General features: G+C 36.4%; 1 long non-coding RNA gene across 3 annotated transcripts; it reads right to left on the bottom strand.

Annotated features, from left to right (window-relative positions):
* Window positions 1–2,549: 2,549 nt before the first annotated feature.
* On the bottom strand, window positions 2,550–5,988 carry LOC139196984 (uncharacterized). Of its 3 annotated transcripts, none has more exons than XR_011581913.1 (7): window positions 5,574–5,988; window positions 4,729–5,434; window positions 4,587–4,650; window positions 4,215–4,433; window positions 3,977–4,131; window positions 3,585–3,666; window positions 2,550–2,758 (listed from the first exon to the last, which is right to left on the bottom strand). It is a non-coding gene; the product is annotated as an uncharacterized lncRNA (long non-coding RNA). The 3 variants fall into 3 exon arrangements; XR_011581912.1 differs by having other exon boundaries at window positions 3,585–3,651; window positions 5,574–5,987; XR_011581914.1 differs by lacking the exon at window positions 3,585–3,666 and having other exon boundaries at window positions 5,574–5,987.
* Window positions 5,989–6,490: the final 502 nt, after the last annotated feature.

Genomic DNA, 6,490 nt, shown 5'->3' with positions numbered 1-6,490 from the left:
GAGAAGATGCCACACATGCATGGGGCAAAACCAGGGAAAATACCACTTATGCAAGGGGAATAGATAAGGCAAGCAAAAATGATACATTGAAGCATGTGGAGACAAGCATAACAAACACGTGTTGATTTATCCCCGACAAAGATGAAGATCACTTGCCACGTGAAGCTCCTCATGGTCTAATTTCATTCAAGATCAAGCATCTAAGGTCCTTGAAGAAATCACAAGTCTAATTCAAGATCAAGTGTCCACCACCCTTGAATCAAATTTAGCTCCAGATAAATGAAGTAAATTCAGACTTTTGGAGGAAATCAGAAGACCCTCCAGCTCAGTTCAAGAACAAGCCTGTGGAAAGTTCACAACAAGTAAAGCACATTTTTCGGCAACTCTTCTTGCTAAGAGACTGAAACAGAATGATCAACGATCAGCTTAAATGAGTTGAAATCAGGGGGGGGATATTTATCAGGGGGAGCATCCAAAACAGATTAAGATTTTAACGAGTCAATCGAAGACTTATGGCCATCCAAGGGGGAGTGTTGTGAATAATATATGGATGGCCCACATGAATGGTTTGATAATATTTATGCACAATATTTTCACTATTCATTTGTGGAAAATTTGTAAAGTGAATAGTGTTCTCTTTGCTTATAAAATGAAAGAGAGGTGAATAAGGAGTAGAGATATGAATGAGGATAGAAGCAACATGGCTGAGAAGAGAGGAAGAATAGAGAGATAATATGGAGAGTTATCTTTGTATTCCTATTATTCCAAATTATAATGAAAGCATCATTGCTGTCCCGAGAACGTACTCTAGTCACACTGATTGTAGAGGAACCGCATAAATTTTGTGCCTTGTTTTATTTATTTCACTGCACACACCGTCGATTTTACAACAAGAGGGTGATTTTTGTTAACCATTTGATGTCTTAATATTTCGTATCCGATATCTCACCAAACACACTATAAATAATACGGTCATTAATCCGATATTGTACTAAAAGCCTGATTAATTTAGTCAGTACTATCCAATGACAGATTATCCTATCCGATTGAAATAGTCAGTATAATCTAAGCTGCCAAAACAAGGCCTAAAATGGTGGCTAATCTCGGTCTAGGTTTGTTGCTACTCAACAACACGTGTTAAATGTGATGTTGAGCGTGAGTTTTTCCTCCAATACTGTCATGGATGTGCGCTTAGGTTTTCATTTGTTTTGGGTCAATAGTTGGATATAAGCTTCTGTTACGTTTTATAATGGGCCACTGAAAAAGGGCCATGTGTTAATAATCAACACAAATGTCATTATAATGTCTATTTGCTTTCACCTCCACCTCACTGTGAGATTTTGAGAATTCATGTGAGATGGAAATGACAAGCAGGTAGTTGATGGCCACCATCACTTGAGTGTCGCCCTGGACAACTGGGCTAGGATCAATAGCGTGGTACTGATCTTTTCCTATTCTAAGTTATTTATTTATTTTCTTCTTTTTTGTTTTTTTCCTTCGCGCTTTGTCTTCATACGTTACTTTGTTTAAGTAACAACTAGTAAATTCAAATATCTTTACATTTAGGTTTTCAAGTGTTTAAATATGAATTATAATAGATTTTTCATGGAAAAAATAAATTTTGAAGAACATGAATATGATAGTTTGTTGTTATGGTAAGAAAGATAAAAAAAAATAACAAAAAAAAAAATTGAAAAGGGGGGTCAGTATGAAGCCAGGGATTGATTTAGATCCCCTCGCTACCCCACTAGTGACTTTTACAGAGTGAGGTTGTTACCTTGCTAGTGACACCTTTCATAGACAATCGGTATCAAAGTTCTGATTGTATCATTTTCATTTTAGCTATTTATTTTCTGCCTTTTTCTTTTCCCATTGCATTTTTTTTCCTTCCTATGTTACTTTATTTAGATTCAAATATCAGTAGAATTAGATTTGTATCCTTGTTTTCAAGTATTTTCACATGGATTATAAAAAAAAATTCACCGAAAATACATTTTGTAGAACATGAAGATTATAGTTTGGTGTTATAGTAAGGAAAAAAAGAAAATTTTAACAAAAAAAAAACACATAAAATAAATAATATTGATGGTTTAGAGTTTAGGAGTGTGTGGATAGTAGCAGGCCATAAAAATAACACCTTGAGTTCGGTGCAATTCAGCACTCGACACACGAATTTTTTTTCCCTTGTTGTGGTGTGGTAGATAGATTTTTTTTTAAATAAGGGGTTACAATGTTAAAAGTGACGACTTTAGATGCACCAAAGAAATATAGAAAAAAATTATTATGTTACTGAACCGTTAAATTGTTTTTGGAAAATATTACAACCCATTAATGTTAAATGTGACGACCTTAGATGCACCCATAACAAAATCCAAATCAATTGAAGAATGATTACAACCCATTATTATTAATAATAAATTATTATTATTATTATTATTATTTAGAAAATATGACACACCCCGATCCTAGAATCAAGGTGTGCTGGCCGTCACGTGGGCGTGACGTAACCAAAAGTGCGAGGCGGAAGCAATAGATAAGAGAAATACGAATAAACAAAAACCAAATACTAGCAATAATAACCAAGTAACGTGCTAGAGTAAGTTTAAGTGTGAAACACACAAATTCAGAGCATAAGTACTAGGTGCAGTCAAGTAGGACCATAACTAAATTACAACACCCGCATGTGGGTCCTACATTTATGTAGTCTGTCAGTACGCCGTGGGAATCATCGCGGGCCACCAACGCTGCTAACTAGAACCTGGAGGGGCGCAAAACAAAATTGAGTGGGTCAGTAAAACCAAAGTTTTTCAAAAACATTTCATTTAAAACATTTCTAACCCCTTACTATAAAACATGTATACTTTCCCAGAAAATAACATAATATGCATATAATCTTCGTATATCTCAAATCACAATTCTTTATCAAAACCCAAAAAATATGCCATGCCATAAATGTCAATAACAGATTAAGAATGCATCAATATAACAGGTGACATAATGAATCAACCGGAGACCCTGCAGTTGGTCCTGTACGGTTAATTCCATAGCTCAATATCCAAACCAACCGGAGTCACCACGGTGACCTGTACGGCACTACTCTGCACATAAGTCGGAACTACCTGAAGTAGTCTGTACGACAAGAATGATGTAATAATACGCTCTAGTGCTTCTCTCATCAATCACCTGTGCACATAATCTAAGGTCACCTACCAGTCGGAACTACCTCTAGTGATCTGTACGATTAGCATGTCGGAACCTTCTCATGGTCTATACGACATGCACCTACTTGGATCCAAGGTGAGCGTGCGGTGCGGGTGAATAACATAAGCAATAACACCAGGGGTGCAGGTTATGAGCTCTCAACACAATTCACATCATCAATGATTCACATGAATAACATAAAACTCACTTGATACTCACCTATGCGTCCACAACACCAATTCACATATATATATGCATCAATTATCAATTCATATATTTCATGTATATGTATGCATGGCATTTTAAAACATACTTTCATTTAAATTCAATTTCTGGGAAAATCGATAGTATATAGGTAAATACAGAAAATACTGCCCACACACTGGTAAGTCGAAGGGTCGTAACCCCCGTGACGTCCCTGGATGCGCTTGTCCTCGGGATAGGTATCACCTATATGCGAAACAACTATAAAAACGTTAATTAAAGCACATAACCGACAATTCGTAATAACTTCTCATATGGTGCTCAATTTGGGTATATGAATATACCACAGTGACCTACTCGACGTCACGGACGTCGACATATTTTTAGAAAAAAAATTCGAGGCTGCACGCGCCTCCACGTGCGTCATCTTCTTCCTCCAGTAGCCAAACTGTTTTTTTCGGTCACTGGAAACTGGAGATTTTTCAATCTCTTTGTTCTCTGTCATTTCTCAACCATTTTCCATGAAATTTTCACCAAAATGTCCTAAATCACGAGGGGAAGAAGGCTATACCTCTTTGGAGCCTCAAAACCTTCGAAAATCACGTCAGGAAACTTCACCAAAATCGGCCACCTTCGAACTAGGGTGTCTCGACATCCAAAACTTCCAAACGAACGTCCCCGAGCTTCGTGGGAACTTCCTAGAGCTCACTATGAGCATGGATTGTCCTAAAAACCAACCATTACAAAGTTCATGAATAGTACTCAATTCGGACCTTGAGTTTTCAACATGAAAACAAAGGGTTTCTTACCTGAAAATGGTACCTTTGAGTTCGTAGGGCACTCACGAACACAATGGTGCTAATCTCCACTTTGATCCATGAAGTTTCAAGGGTTTTTGGGTCGGTCCGTACAGTTTCGAGAGGGAGAGAGTGAGAGTGACAGAGAAGGAGGAGAGAGAGAGAGCACGGGGTGAGGGTATCCCGTGTGTGCATGTGCGGTCCATCCCAAAACAAGTCCAACTTCTTTCCCTAACCACACAAAACACATACAACCTTTAATCAAAATTCAAACTTTCCAAAACTTAGGGAAAATGCATTGTTCAATAATATGTCACACACCTACCTTAGCACCTGTCAAAACTTAGGGAAAATGCATTGTTCAATAATATGTCGCACACCTACCTTAGCACCCGTCAAGGATAATTTCGTCATTTCACAACCTCGATAAAAAGAATCACGGGACGGGCTGTGACAAAATATTACAACCCATTAACAAAAAAAACCACACAATTAATCAAACGTTAGTTGATGAATTTCAACAAACCTGGAATGATGGCTTTTGCTCTAATGAGGCGCGTCCGTGTGGATAGTTGTAAGGGAGAGTGGCACAAGGTTGTAATGAGGAGCAACAAATTTGGGTTGAGCAGAGACAGTGCACAGGAGAGAAAGAAGAGTTGTTGTTGTTATTGTCATTATTATTATTATTAGCATATGAACACACACAAAGTGTGTGAGCAATTTTTTTATTTTTGTTTTTGAAATAGAAAGAGAAAGGAAGAGAGTGATAAAGAATATGGGAGTGGGAAGTTTTTTTATTTTTTTTTAATTTTTTTTTATAATTAGAGATATGTTAGCATTACATGTAGGTGAGGTTTTGAAAAAAAAAAGCAAAATTTGGTTGTGTAAAATTATATTTCTGCCTTATATTTCTTATTCATGTTCTGTTTTAATTAGAGGGTTAAACTGTTAATTTCATAGGGTTTTGGTTGACAATGAGTGTTTTATTAATTAGTAGAGATTATTATTATTATTATTATTACTACTACTACTACTACTACTATTACTACTACTACTACTACTATTACTACTACTACTACTACTACTACTATTGTTGTTACTAGGGCTGGTTCGATATGGGATATCGAACCAAAAGTGGCATAGAAAATCCCGAACTGAAAATTTTCGGGAAGAAAATCTCATGATTGACCCTAATAGAAATTTTGGTATTTTGGAATTTCCCGAAACCAAACCTGCATTAGAATCCAAATCATCTAGATTGAAATTGAAATCATCCAAACGTGCATTAAAAATCCAAATTGAAATTAGAGACATAATGATAGTGAATCAGTGAAGATTTATGGTAGAGAGAGATAAAGTGAAGAGAGACACCTGCGTCATCCTCATGACCCGAGCCCTAATTCGAAACCCTAAGCCCCAATTTGAAACCCCGGAGTGGAGACAGTTCGTCAGAGTGAGATTGTTAGACAGTGGGTGGCTGCTGAGCTTCGAATCCAAGAAAGAGAGAGAGTCTGAGACTAAGTGAAGGCAGATGAGAAAGGCAAAATGAAATAAGAGAGAGTGAGTAAGGATGTGTCGGCTCGATTTTGGATTGAGTGGAAGGAAGGGTGGTTTGGGTTTTGAAGTGAGTAGGGGTGGTTTATGGGTTATAGAGAAAAAGATAATACAAGAGATAAGAGATGGAAAATAAGTGAGAGATAAAGGGTTAGGTGGTTTATGGGTTGTAGAGAGAGAGACAATACAAGATAGATGACTGATGAGAGAAAATAAGATAGAGAAAGAGAGAGAGTTCTATCTAGAAAAGCACCTGTGACCCATCCATCCTACTTTTGTCAGCACCACACCACACTTTAGTGATTGTAATACTCTATAATAATAGTCATTACACATTCCAACACACACACACACATATATATATATATGTAATACTAGTTAGCAAAGTTCGGTTCGGGAATACCGAATTATTCAAAGTGTGAGACCGAATCATATACCAAACAATTCGGGATCGGTTCGTTTTCAGTATGGTTTCGATATGGTTTGGGATTTTTGGTATTTTTTTCCAGCCCTAGTTGTTACTGTTATTATTACTATTTATTATTATTATTATTATTATTATTATTATTATTATTATTATTATTATTATTATTATTATTTTGTTGTTGTTTTATTTTTTGAAAAGAAGCGTTGTATTGATTAAATAAACTCATGCAGAGTTACATATGTCTTGTAGGAGGAGCTCCTGAATGAAAGTAGGAGGCTCCTTAATCCAAATGAGATTATTGCTACTA

This window comes from Malus domestica, chromosome 06 (assembly GCF_042453785.1).
Source record: "Malus domestica chromosome 06, GDT2T_hap1".
NCBI classification, from domain to species: Eukaryota; Viridiplantae; Streptophyta; class Magnoliopsida; order Rosales; family Rosaceae; genus Malus; species Malus domestica.
The sequence above is the reverse complement of the archived record's forward strand: the minus strand, read 5'-3'. Positions and strand labels throughout refer to the sequence as shown.